Source organism: Monodelphis domestica, chromosome 2 (genome assembly GCF_027887165.1).
Source record: "Monodelphis domestica isolate mMonDom1 chromosome 2, mMonDom1.pri, whole genome shotgun sequence".
NCBI classification, from domain to species: Eukaryota; Metazoa; Chordata; class Mammalia; order Didelphimorphia; family Didelphidae; genus Monodelphis; species Monodelphis domestica.
In genome coordinates this window covers 396253338-396267557 of record NC_077228.1, presented here as the reverse complement: position 1 = coordinate 396267557, position 14220 = coordinate 396253338, and positions in this window count along the sequence as shown.

Genomic DNA, 14220 nt, shown 5'->3' with positions numbered 1-14220 from the left:
GGGTACACTGGGGTATTCTTGGGTTGCCTATAAATCACTAATGGCTAATAAGTCAAGATATTTCCTACCCTCCACCCTTCCTTTACCTCCCTTAACCACCCTCTTCTTGAAGCCTTTTGGTTTCCTCCCTCCCCCTTGAGTGGACTATAAGATTTATGAGGAAAACTCTTTTCTCTTCCTTCCTCAAGTAAGGGGGTTTACTGGGAACAGCAGGATGGGGATTGAGGTAAGAGGGATAGGGGTGACCCTAATCTATAAGGAGAATTAGGAGGGTTTGGGAAATGTTAGTCCAGTCACAACTGTGACTCAGAGACAGCCAGAGAGATGGAGGACAACTGTTAAATCTTCTTTCTTCTTCCAATTAAACAAAACCACCAACAAAAGTAAATTTCTTCTCAGATTAATTCCAGAAGCCCCCCAAAGGTCCTTTCAACCTAGGACAGACGAAGCCAGATACTCTTGGTCAGTAACCCTCAGAGAAGAAGTTTCAGTTCATCTCCTCTGGCCAGGTCCAACTGCCTTTTCTGGGAACATTCTGTTTTGGAATGAACACCTTGATTGACAGATCAGGTCCTTTACTTTGGTTTGCATGCTTGTCTTGTCTTGTAAATCCTCTCTTTCTTCATGCCTCTTCCACATACTGCTGAGTTTTGTTGGAAATATATAGAAATGGGGGCAGCTGGGTGCCTCAGTGGATTGAGAGTCAGGTCTAGAGATGGTAGGTCCTAGGTCCAAATCTGGTCTCAGACACTTCCTAGCTGTGTGGCCCTGGTCAAGTCACTTAACCCCCATTGTCTAGCCCTTACTGCTCTTCTGCCATAGAACCAATACACAGTATTTGCAGTGAACCTTTCATAACTTCATGGAATGGAGTTCCTCTTCCCAGATGTTTGTGACATATCATTCCTGCTGAGTACGCCAAAACATAGTAATCTCAGTTCAAGGCTGCATGAACATTTCCAAGATCTCCTGGGAATGGGTTAACTCCCCTGTTCACATTCTGGGGAGGATTGGGGAGGATAGCTTGTGTCTCTCGAGAAGAGCTTTAAATCTGGCGTGCTGCTTACAATAAACGTTCATTATCCCTCTTTGATAATATTCCAGTCTTTCTTTATTGTGACTCCATAGCTGTTCTCCGACAGCTCTAAGCTGTCCCCTATTGCAACTCCGTAGATGTCCCCGGCAAGTATTGATTATAAGACAGAAAGTTAGGGTATAAAAAAAGAAATATATAGAAATACTGAGGATTTTTGTGGGTTTATTTTGTATCCTGCATATATTTTGGTTTCTATTTGTGAATTTACTTTACTGTCCTCTGCTTGGTGACTGCTGGGGAGAATAGTTTCTGATGGGCATATTCTGGTTTCTTTACCAGCTAGACCTCAATCTTAATCTGTCAGAGTAACTGCTAGAAGCTTCTCTGTTAATTGTAAACTGTCATCTTTTCATCATAAACAGCACATCTAGTTAACAAAAGCCAGGACATATGCTATGCCTCCAAGCTTAGATTATGCCTTTTCTTTTTGATCCCATAGCTGGGTGGAGACCAAGGCTTCTGTTACAGGTAATTTATCTAATTTAGGGTTAGATATTTAGATACTCTTTGACTTTTTATATTCAAGGCCAGTTGTCCAACTGTAATCCCAAGCTACTTCTCATTTTCCCCATGCTCTACACCTTAGGAAACCTAATATGCAACCTGTAGGTACCAAGTTGGAGTAGATTAGAAGAAATATTACATATGTGGTCACAGTATTTATTTATTTATTTTTTAATCTCAACTATTGATGTTATTGGGATTATGCAGTCAAGCAAATAGTAATTTATAGTCTCAGAAGTTTGTAAGAGTTTAAATGATTTTCTCATGGTTATACACTTGGTAGGTAAGAGCAAGACTTGAAATCAAGTCTTATTATATCAAGCCCAAAATTCTATCTACTGCCTCATGTTGTTTCTCATAGCTCACATGGTAAAAATATTAGTAAACCCAATACTGTAGATGAAGTTTAGAAACCAAATGAGGCTGAAATGAATGCCAGAAAGGAGAAAAAATAAGGCTGATTTCACTTTAAAGTACTAGATGTAATTTTATGCTCAGATGCATGGTTCTGTTTTCCTGTAGAGAAGGTTATCTTTTATCCAGTCACCTGTATCTTTTGTAGTAGAAGGCACACAAAATAGGAAAGGATAAGATTCCTGTGATGATGAGCTGGGTCCCTAGTTTTATGTATTCACTAGAAAAATGAAGCCAAATGAACAAACTCTGACAAGTTGAAAGAAATGTGAAGAAATCTGACATTTCAAACAAATTCAAGCAAGGAAAATGTATAATTACTGCAGCAGAACTGTCATGGGTAAATTAGATCTACTAAGAGTTCATGAATAAGATTAATTTGAGAGAAAAAAGAGAACCCATTAAATTTTCTCATATAATTCAGCATCTAGTGACAAATAATTTTTTTAGTCTTTAGATTCCTGATTAACTTCAGTAGCCTCACCTCCAGGCCTTTCCATCTATTTTGCTTGCCTTTTCTCATTTCTATTTGATACTCCCAAACACTTCTTCCTCCTAAGTACAGACTCCTTTTGGCTTTGAAGGTTTACTTTGTTAAGATTCATCATTGACTCCTTTTAGGAATTTATGACCCATAGTATACCATCCAGATGACTTGATTGCTGTCTCATCTTCTAGAAAAAGAACTCTGAAATGCAGTATACATTTTATGTGCAACTCTAAATGAAAAATAATTACATATGGTTTGTGCTGCATGAATCATTGCAACACATTTTTGAGTCTATCATTGTGATTTTCTGTTCACTTACACAATTTTGCCTGACATTGCTCTAATTTCTGATTTATAATGTACTAAGCTAGTTTATTGTTGTGAAATGTAGTTATTTGCCTATTCCTTTTGTCTTTAATGTTGCATAATTTCTTCTTACAAAGATTCTCTCTCTCCCTTCCTCTCTCTTTCTCCTTCCCTCCCTCCCTTCCCCCCCTTCTACCCTCTCTGTCCCCTCCTTCTCAATTTCCCTCTCCTAAAAACAAACAAAAAAAACCCTCCTTCCCATTTTAGTATAAGTACTTTTCATTCCTTAAAATTCTTTTTAGGACAAGTGGTTTAAATGTAGGATACAGGCTCAGAGAACACACCTTTTTTTTTTTAAACATTGATTCACTTTGAGTGATTTGGCAATAGTCTACTTTGCTGATAAAAGCTATTAAGTTAATTGTGGAGTATTTGAATCACTTTCTCACTATAAATCAATAATATTGTATTAACAGCTGAAGCACACTGAACTCCTAATTGAATTAAAGGACAGGCACTAAGTCAGACACAATGACCTCAGGTGTGTTTGACACCGGAGCTGATTTCTATTACAGTTCCCTCTATGAACACTGGGTGGCGCCAAACGATAGGCTCTTTGGGACTCTAGTCCCTTCTTGAATTCGGGAGTCTCCCAACTACCCCTGGCCATCCCCTGTGCACCACCATCATCCCCATAATGCCATGGCATTAAATATCGTTCTGGAAACAAGAGAGTAAAAGATAATGACAAGGAGTTTACAAAGTGCTCAGCCCCAGGACAACCCTGGAAGGTAAATGAATGCTTTCCAGTAAAGGAAAATTAACTATTATTGCTTACACGCTACTCATAAATTTATCTAGCAAAAAATATATTGAATGTTTTATGCAAACCAATAATGCAGAGATAATGCTAGAAGAGATTTAAAGATATTTTATAAAGCAAATATGTATATGTAAAAAACTAAATATATATATATGCATATACATACCCCCCCATATATATATATGGGTGTGTGTGTGTGTGTGTGTGTGTGTGTGTATATATATATATATGTATATATATATATACATACATATATATATATATATATATGTATAAGAAAGCTTCAAAAATTTTATTGGCCTTGGAACCAAGAAGTCATAGGTTCAAATCCTGCCTCTGACACTCTGTAATCCTGAACAGATCATCCCTTCCCCTTCCCCTTCCCTTCCCTTTTCTTCCCTTTCCCTTCCTTTCCTTTTCCTTCCTTTCCTTAATCTTCCATCTTAGAAGTGGTTGTAAGGTAGAAGAGCAATAAAGGCTAGGCAATGGGAGTTAAGTGACTTACCCAGGGTCATTTAGTTAGGAAGTATCTGAGGTCATATTTGACCTCCCATCACTAGGAATCGCTCTCAATCCACTAAGCTACCTTGCTGCACCAAAGACACTTATTTTTCTATCCAGTGACACTGGCCTCCAGGCTGTTTCATGAAAAAGATGCTCCACGTGTCAGCTCTGGGCAATTTCTCTGACTTTCCTTCATGCTCTTCCTACTCAACTCTGACTACTGACTTCCTTGGCTTCTTTATATTCCAACCAAAATCTCATTTTTTACTGGAAGCTTTCCCCAACTGCCTTTAATTCTAGTGCCTTCCCTCTGTTAATTATTTCCTATTTATCCTGTATTTAGCTTGCTTTGTAAATATGTCTGCATGTTGTCTCCCTATTTGATTGTAAGCTCCCTGAAGGCAGGACACTACCTTATTTTTTTTTTTAGTTGCAGTACTTAGCTCTATGCCTTAGTAGGTGCTTAATAAATGTTTAATGATTGATGGGCTCAATCTTTCAATGCTCTTTAGTAATTCTTTCAGAAGCAGACATAGTGCTGGCATGCATTGATACAGGGAGTTTCCTTACCTGTGTAAAAAATGGACTCGAATACAGGACTACAATCCCCACAAGCCTTTGCTCCACTTCCCCAGAATGCCTTGTAATCTCACCTGGGCCGAGAGCGAGAAGGTATTTAAGTTGATTCAAAGGCTCTCTCGGGCTCTTGGACTTCCGTTTTGGGGCAGGCCTGGTTTTTTTCATAATGTAGGTGAGGTTGTGTCTAGGCCACTCTATGGCCTGGACGCGTGTTTCTTATCCTGTATTTTCTTTAATCCTTAATCTTCAATAAACCTCTAAAAAATATAATACTCCTTGCAGAGAGAAACTAATTTCTACCTGCCTCAGTCTCCCCGTCTCCCCTAAATTTTAATCTTTACACCTGTGAGTTTCTTATTGAAAGAAAACAAGAATCTAGTCTCTATCCCTATTTCTATATAGGAATTTACAATCTAGTATGGAATGTAGCATGGTATTACAGTTTGATAACTGACTTTGGATCCAGGAAAACTTGGGTTCAAATTCTGTCTCTGCCATTGAGTGGATGTGACTCCTGGACAAGTTCTCTAGGCAACTTTCTAAGACTATATTTCGGAGAAGATGATGGCACCCACAAGTTAATTATGCCAAAAAAAAAAAATCACAAGTCCAGTCCTGGTATCCTATGGGGGAAAATAAGATGTTTGTTCAAGTAATTATGGCATAAATCATAATATAGGTGAGAAAAGTTCAAATGTGATACTATGAAAATTCATAAGTGACAGCTCAATTTCTTTAGCAAGGTCCAAGAAAAATGTCATGGGGGAATTTTGAGCTGGGTCTTTACCATTGGATGAGCTTTCAACAGGAGTGATAGTATGGTGGTAGATGAGGATACAAAGAAGAGAGTGAGCAAAGGCACTGAGGAGAGCAGACTGGTGTGTTTTAATTAGAGAATAGTTTTTATGAGCATAATGGAAATAGACAAGAACTGGAAAAGAAAACTAGAGCCAGACATGAGGACATTGAATGCCATGTTAAGATATATGGCTTAAAATTTTTTTATTATATACTTTATATATATATATATATATGTGTGTGTGTGTATACATATATACACCACCAAAACATTTAAGTAAACAAAATTCATTAAAAATTATATGCAAAACAACAAACTCTACATTGTTTACAATTTAAGATGTGTAAATATGTTTTAAAAACAACTAGGTATTAATCATTAAAGGTTTTTGAGCAGTGAAGTGATCAGAGAAATTAATTTAAAAGTTGTTTTTTTTTTCAGATTATCTGAAGCCTGGATTAGAGAGGAAAGGGTTTATTAGAAGTAAGGGACTGTGGGGGAAGCTGGGTGGCTCAGTGGACTGAGAGTAAGGCCTAGAGATAGGAGGTCCTAGGTTCAAACCAAACTGTGTGACCCTAGGCAAGTCACTTAGCCCCCATTGCCTAGCTCTTACCACTCTTCTGCTTTGGAACCAATACACAGTATTGATTCCAAGACGGAAGGTAAAGGTTAAAAAAAAAAGTAAGGGAACAGTTAAGAATCTATTAAAATGTTCTACATAAAGAGTATTAGGAATAGGGAAATGACCATGGCAATAGGAAGAAAATACTGCTTTTTCTGCCTCCATTGTTCGTTATCCTTATGCTTTCTTTTATGTTATTCTCTACTCCCATTTTTTGACCTTTGATATTCTCATGGGCATGAGGTAGCACTTCAATGTTGTTTTAATTTGTATTTCTCTTATTATTATCGACCTGGAGCATTTTTTGTATGGTCTTTGGTAATATGCAATGTTTTTATTTGAAAACTTCTTTCCCATATCTTTTGGTCCCTTATTTTTTAGGAAATAGATCTTATTTTAACAATTTAAAATGCTCTTTATATTGTTATTTATTTTTAAAAGGTATTAGTAAAATTTCCAATGGGTTAAGGGCACTCAATATTTAATTTTGAGACATTTATAATGTGTATAATATAAAATAATTCTTCTTCCAGAAGAATTAAAAGCTATTGTTATTAGCTACCATTAGTTAAAGATCTAATAGATAACAAAAGACTAGAGAGAAAAGTTGGAGAGTTCTTTTTGGAGGAAATAGAACAAAAGCCTCCAGCACTTTCCCTCTTCTCCAAGGTGACCAGCCTTTATTATTTGTATAGAGCAGAGGAGCATGATAGGATGAAAGTCACTTCCTTATCCCAGTGTCACTTCTCTCCTTTCCACTTTGTCTCAGCCAAGGGCTTTGATTGAAACAAGAAATGGACATGAGTTTCTGATTCATATCAGAATTCAGATGAGAAATGGACAGAACTCAGAAGAGACAGTAGAAGAGAGAAAAGCTTTAAAAGATTTTATTAAGGTGTTAAATAGTCACAGGATCATACATTTAGAAGTGAGTTCAAAGAAGTGTTTCAAAGAACAGATATGCTATCAGCCTGGGCACCTATTCCCTTCTGTGATCAGCCCAGCTAGGGGAACATCTTCCTTACTCTTTGGTAAACAATTCATCACCATTAGCTGATAGAGTTGATGGAGAAGAGCCACAGCTCACTAAACACAGAGGCCCCCCATGAATGGAGGATAAGACAGCAACAGACTTAAAGATGGCATTTCAACTGAAGATTATAATTAAGGCACATGGAAAAGCTGAATGAACAAACTGAAAAATCTGGAGTCTTGTGTGTAACCCTATTATTTTTAGAGGATTTTGTATAAGGTAGTATAGATAACCTCCATTAATTTAAGATTAGTTGGAGCAGAATTGTATTCCCAAATGGGGAGCAATTGAAATGATAGATTAGATCTCTACACTTATCACACTAAGGCTGTAGTTGTGTTTTAGAACACAAGTTCCAAGTTTATGGAAATTTTTAACTTACTTTTATTTTACATGGATTTTTATTCCTATGTTATCTTCTTACATTCCTTTGTTTGAACTGTTTGTCTTCTGGATGACTAATAAAAGTAAACATGCAAGAGCTATGGTTTTGAAAGAATCTTGACACACACATTTTTCAGATGAGTAAGTTTGACATCGGTTCTTGGCAAAATTATAGAACTTATTAAAGGAATGGCTTGTGAACAACTAGAAAAAGTAAAAATTACAGCCAGTACTTTCAAATAAATAATAAATTTTATCTTCTTTTTCTTTTATTTCTATTAATGTTAACTTTATTCTTACCAAGCTGGTAGATTAAGAAAATACTGTGTAGTTAGATTTTAGTAAAGAATTTGATAAAGAATTTCCTGCAATCCTTTTGAAAATGGTGGAGAAATATAGGCTAGTTGATAGGAAAATAATCTTGTCTCAGAACTATTTTGGATAATACAAGTTAAATAACAGTCATTGATGATTTGAGGTTAACTTAAAAACATATCTAGAGGAATATCAAAGAAATTTGTTGTTGGCTATACCTATTTAACACTTTTAAATCAATGGTGGCATTTTGATCAGTTTTGCTGATAAGACAAAGCTGGAAAGAATAAGAGCTAATGCAATTAGTAACAGAATCAAGATACAAAACATTTTTATCAGGTAAAATATTGCAAAATATCAAGGAAAATGAAATGTAATGGATAAATTTAAAATCATATAATTTATGTTAAAATCATCCTCACATGCAAAAAAGGGGGATACAAGGCTTTTTAGCCTCATATGAAGCATAGAATCCAGAAATAAGATTATAATCCTTCTGTATTCTGCCCTGTTCAGACCACATTGATATGGATAAGTTTAAATGGTCGAGAGGAAGGTAACCAGAATGTTTATGCCATGAAAGCATGAATAGAGAAAAGGTTCCTTAGCACCCTCAAATTTGAAAACCTTTCCTGTTGCTTCTGCTGCTGTGGTGAATTCAATGCATTAGGTTCATATGGAATCCCAAGGCTAGGCATGGCCCTGGAGATTCCTCTGGCCTGGATTCCACTAGGATGCTATTTATTCTTTCACCTCCTTATCAAATCCTGACCCTGATCATTGCCAGAGTTGCCAACTTTTCTCTTGTATTTTCCACTTAGCTCTGCAGGCCTTTACTATTTGTTCCAAGGCCTGGATTATGAATAAAGTGAGTCTGTCCTCATAGGAAAATGGCTGGAGTACAAGAGCTAAGGCTGCAGAGACAGGTTACAGAGGTATCAAAGGTATCTTAAAATCATAAACTTTAGATAGTCAGATGGGCTACATTCTACTTTACTTTAGAGACAAGTTAGAATTTTTCTCAGTAGGCAGAGGGGTTACTACAATAATATCTAGACAGGTATTAATGAGGTCATGAGTAGGATAGTGGAAATGGGAACAGATAAGAGGGTGGATGAGAGATAATGCAGAAATGGAAATAACAGCAAGACAGAACCTTTCAGCCAGAAGTGACCTCAGAGGCTATCTAATACAATGAATACTGAAATGAGAATTTTTTCTATAGTGTTCAATCAGTCATTGTGTAAAGCCCTCTAGTGAAAAGGACACCTCATTCCAATTTTGAAAACAGTTCTAATTATTGGAAATTCATATTAATATTAAGGTTAATTTGATACTTTTGCAACATTCACCCATTTCTCCTAAGCCTTAAAACAAGGGTCCCCAAACTATGGCCCGCGGGCCACATGCAGCCCCCTGAGGCCATTTATCTGACCCCCACCACACTTCCAGAAGGAGCACCTCTTTCATTGGTGGTCAGTGAGAGGAGTACTGTATGTGGTGGCTCTGCAAAGAATGGCCATGTACAGCACTATTTCTGGTGACATAATAATCCTTTGCGTGGCACCTTGTTCTGAGAGTAACTGAATGAGAACGAGGCGCTGCTCAAAAGGATTATGTGGCTGCACAATGGAAGACGTCAGCATGGTGAGTGGCGGTCAGGGGGAGGGGATTCCGCACTGTGTATACTGCTGCTCGGTATAGAGGTGGCAGTGATGGGCCTGTGCAAGGTGTGACAGGCCCATCACAGCCAGCGCTATAGCCTCCGCTATCCCCGACAGCAGTATATAGTGTCACAGGCCCAGCACTGCCTCCAGTACTGTATACAGGCATCAGATAGGGGCAATCTGGCCTGTGACATCAGCAACTATCTTTGGCAGCACTCAGGTCTGTGAACACTTTTTCCAGAATGAAACATATCACCAACCAGATCTAGACTAACTGATGCACACTTGCAATCCTTGTTACAGCTAGCAGTGACAAATATGGAACTGGACAGTGATCATCTCATTAGCCAAAAGCAGGCCCATAGTTCCCATTGAAATATTGGTCAGTTTGTTGATTTAAATTTACTTGTTCTTTATTTTAAATATTGTATTTGTTCTCCCCCCCTTTTTTTTTTACTTTAAAATAAAAGAAGTGCAGTGTGCATAGGAATTTGTTCATAGTTTTTTTTTTTTTAATAGTTCAGCCCAGTCTGAGGGACAATGAACTGACCCCTGTGTAAAAAGTTTGGGGACTCCTACTTTAAAATAAGCATTTTTTTGTCACATTATAAACTTCACACTTGAAGTCAGTTATCAGATACTCTTTAAATCTCTTCTCCAGATAAGCATACACATTTCTTAAAAAGACATAAGCTAAAATCTCTTTACCAGTCTGGTTACTCTTTTCCGTCCAGCTTAGTGATAGCCTTAATAAATGTGACTCCAAGAACTGAACACAATAACTCAGATGTAGGATAACTAGGGAAGGCTATTGTGGGATAACTACTTTCTGAATGCTGAACACTCTATTACTCTTTATGAAACTTTAAGGTTTCATTAGTTTTATTTTGGCTGCTGAATCATTCTATTACTGATTAGATATGAGAAGAGAGGAAGGAGGAATCAAAGATAATTTCAAGGCTACAAGCATGAGAGGTGTGTCACTGGAAATCTGTTACCCTAAAAGCTACATTTCCCAGGAGCCCACTGACTTCTGTGGAGAAGAGAGAAATTATAAGAAAATGCAGCCAGACAGAAGCTGGAGATGGGTGAGCTGTCAGTCAAATGAAGATTCTGTTTGGAATGTTACTGGGAAAAGCAGTTTGGAGCCAAGCCAATGGTGAATATTTTTTTCTGGGATTTGGGATGGTGGTGACTTTGGAGGAAGAAGCTGGGTTTATTGGGGAAAACAGGAAAGATGGAGGATAAGGTAAGAGGGTTGGGATTTCCCTATTATCTACAGTGAGTCTTAGGTTGGAGGATATTGAAATGGCAATTCAACCACAACGATGAAACAGAGTAAGTCAGAGAGAGATATATGGACTATTGTCGCTTCTTCTGCCTTCCAATCAGCCAGGCCACCTTCAACTTGATTATCCCAAGTCCCAGAGATAAACCCAGCTTCTTCCTTCAGGGTCACCATCAGCCCAAAGCCCTCAAAACCAGTTACCATTGGCTTGGCTTCAAACTGCTTTTCCCAGTCACATTCCAAATGGAATCTTACTTTGACAGCTGATCAATCTCCAGCTTCTTGTCTTGCTGCATTTTCTTGCAATTTCTCTATTCTCCACACTTCCTGTCATCATGTGGTGATGTAGACAAGGACATATATTGGATGGGGTTCCTGGTCTTCCTCTCTTGGCTTCCTGGGTTGTGACTGTGGTGGTAAGTGGGTGGTTTTGAACAGGTTGATTAGTCATAGGCACATGGATTTTTATTTGTTTCCTTTTTATTCCTTTATTTCTAATCATCATTAATAAATCCAAGATATAATATTTTAATTATTGTACATTAATTTTAACTTTTACAGAGGCAAGATGAGTGGAAGTGCCCAAATAAGGAAAAAGAGAATAATATAACAGGCTTTAGGCATGTTTAATTTGAATTGTTGGTGAGATATCCAGGTGGAGATGTGCTATAAACTGTTGGAGATATGTCTGGATCCCAGAAGAGATCAGGAATAATCTACTAGACATGGGGGTTAAAGCCATGTGAGTCAATCAGATTGCCAAAGGAGACTGCAGAGAGGAGAAAATTGGACCAAGGATAGACCCTTATGGAACACACCCAGTAGGGGGTTAGGAAGAAGAGAGCTAGACAAAGACAAAGAATGAGTGATTTGAGAGGTCAGAGAATTACCAGTAAAGTGTGGTATCTCTGAAATCCAAGAAATTATCTATTATATAAGGTTGGTCAAAAGTCTTAGAAATTGAAGGGGTATAAGAAGATAAGAACTGACAAAATGTCATTTGAATTGGTGGTTAGCAGATCTTTGATAACCCTAAAGAAAAAAGCTTTGAGTAGACTTTTCCCAAGTTGTTTAAAAGTGAAAAGGAGGACCTGGGAAGGGCAGATGCTCTAGAACACATATTCACCCATCAAGAGGGAATCCTTGGTTTTTCAGGGCTCTCTATTCTTTGGGAAAAGGACATTCTTTTACTTTCCCATTTTGAAGCTCAGAATCAGGGTGGTATAGGTTAGATGAGTCACTTTAGGATCTGGAGTTGAGACTAGTGTAAAATGGAGATTTGAACCCCAGACTTCAATCCCCAGAAGTCCTTGGTATTTCCCAGAATTCCCTATAATCTCACCTGAGTCCCCACCTGGGCGAGATCACAATTTGTATTTAAACTGGCTGTAACTCCAACTTCGGCCTCTATCTTCCTCTACTCGGTGATTGCAACATGTAGTAAGTAAAATGTGAATGGGCTAATCAGCCTTAGGCACGTGGTTATTATTTTGTATCCTTGATTTCTAATAATCTTTAATAAACTTCTTTTAAATATAATATTTTTATTACTAGAAACAAAATTAAATTTTACAGTTAATTTATATTAGTTTCTTGAAAGAACAATATAATTTTTACACTAAGGAAGATGTTACCTTATTCATTCTTTACCATTGTCTTAGTGGAGAGGATATGTGATCTCCAAGGCTAACTTCCCCCCCCCTGTACCATGAATCCATCTCCTTTGTCTACCCTGGGACCTCAGTTCATACATCATTCCCTCTTTTTCTGCACTAGACTACTGGACTCTACTGGAGTTAGAATCAGTTCACTAAGCTTTGAATAGTTTTTTTTTTTTTTTTAGTTGGGACCTTGGACAAGTCACTTATATCTTATATGTGAAAACTTACATTTGTACCACTTACCTTGAGAATTATTGAAAGAAAAATATTTCAGAAATGTAAATAAACATTTTTTTTATTTTTTTCCCTGTTTCTTTGCCCTCTATTTATATTCACAGGTCTCTCCTATCCTGAAAGATAAACACATTTCCCCCACAAGCTTCCAAAAAGTTTTCCCTCTCTCCTACCCTTTGTTACAATCATATTCCCCTTCCTCCTTTCACCATGAAATTTATTAAAGAAATGAAATATTCTCATTGCTTCAAGAATAGCATGGTTCAGAAGAAAGGTCATCTCTAGATAGTCAAGAGGACTTGGATTTGAATCCAAAATATGCAGTTAAATGATTCTCTGACCTTGAGAAAGTCATTTCAAATCTCTGGGCTCTAATTTTCTCATCTCAAAAATGAAAGAGTTGAACTAGATCTCTGTTCACTCACTTCTTGCAATTTGGCTTCTATTTCCATTGCTCTACTGGAAAACAACTCTCTTCTAGGCCATTTAAATGACAAACTCAATGATTATTTATTTCTCCACACCTGATTGTCCTTGACCTCTGTAGCATTTGACAATAATTTTCAAGGGATCATTGTTTTTGTCTTTATGGCCTCAACCCTTAGCACACTCTTCAAATAGAAGCAGCACATAGTAGGCACTTAATGGATAATTATTGAATTAAATTAGCATGCTTTCCAAGGTCTATTTAATCCATAAAACAGTATCAATGACCTAATATGTTGCTTTCCTAGGTATAATATTTACAATTTTATTGGAGCCTTCTGAAGACCCAGGTCTTTAACTTTATGGAAGACAGTCTTCCAAAATAGGGCTTTGAGAATTTTGGTAGCCTTTGAATGGCATTATTCAGGCTAGTCAGTGCTAGTCCTGTTGTAAGGGGGAGAAAAGGATTTTTTTTTTAATAAAAGGTTGGACTGGATTATTCAAGATTAGGGTCACCAGGAATTTTACAAAATTCCAAAGAGATATATTTAACAATTTATTTACAAAATATGGAAGGAGTGAAGTAAGAAATCAGAGAGAGGATAGGGTAAGATAGTGCATAAGCCTATGCACTAAGTATTTGCTCTGACGCCTAGCTCCAGCCAGGCAGGTGAGTTTAGTCCTTAGCCAGAGAGGCCTCAGGCCTTGTAACTGAGGACCTGGGGATGCAGGGAGTTTAGTTTCTCTCAAGAGGATAGGTCTCTCCTAAGGCTAGTCTCTTCAGAAATCCAGGAAAGGAGTCAGTTCTTTCACTCACCATGTGTCAGTCCAAAAGGAGAGATTTTAAGGACAGTCTCACAAAGTACAGCTTCTCAGGTCCAGTCAGCAGATTCTTCACCAGCCTCCAACTTGAACTCAGAACTTGAGAACTCCCAGAAGACATCGAACTCCCACAGGAAGTTGTCATTCCCTTTTAAAGACACTTTCTTTTACATCACTTCCTGTGCCTACCTCCACTTTTATGTCTACCAATTACAGTTGAGGCTTTGCTTAGGACTGCCCAGAGGGCAGTCAG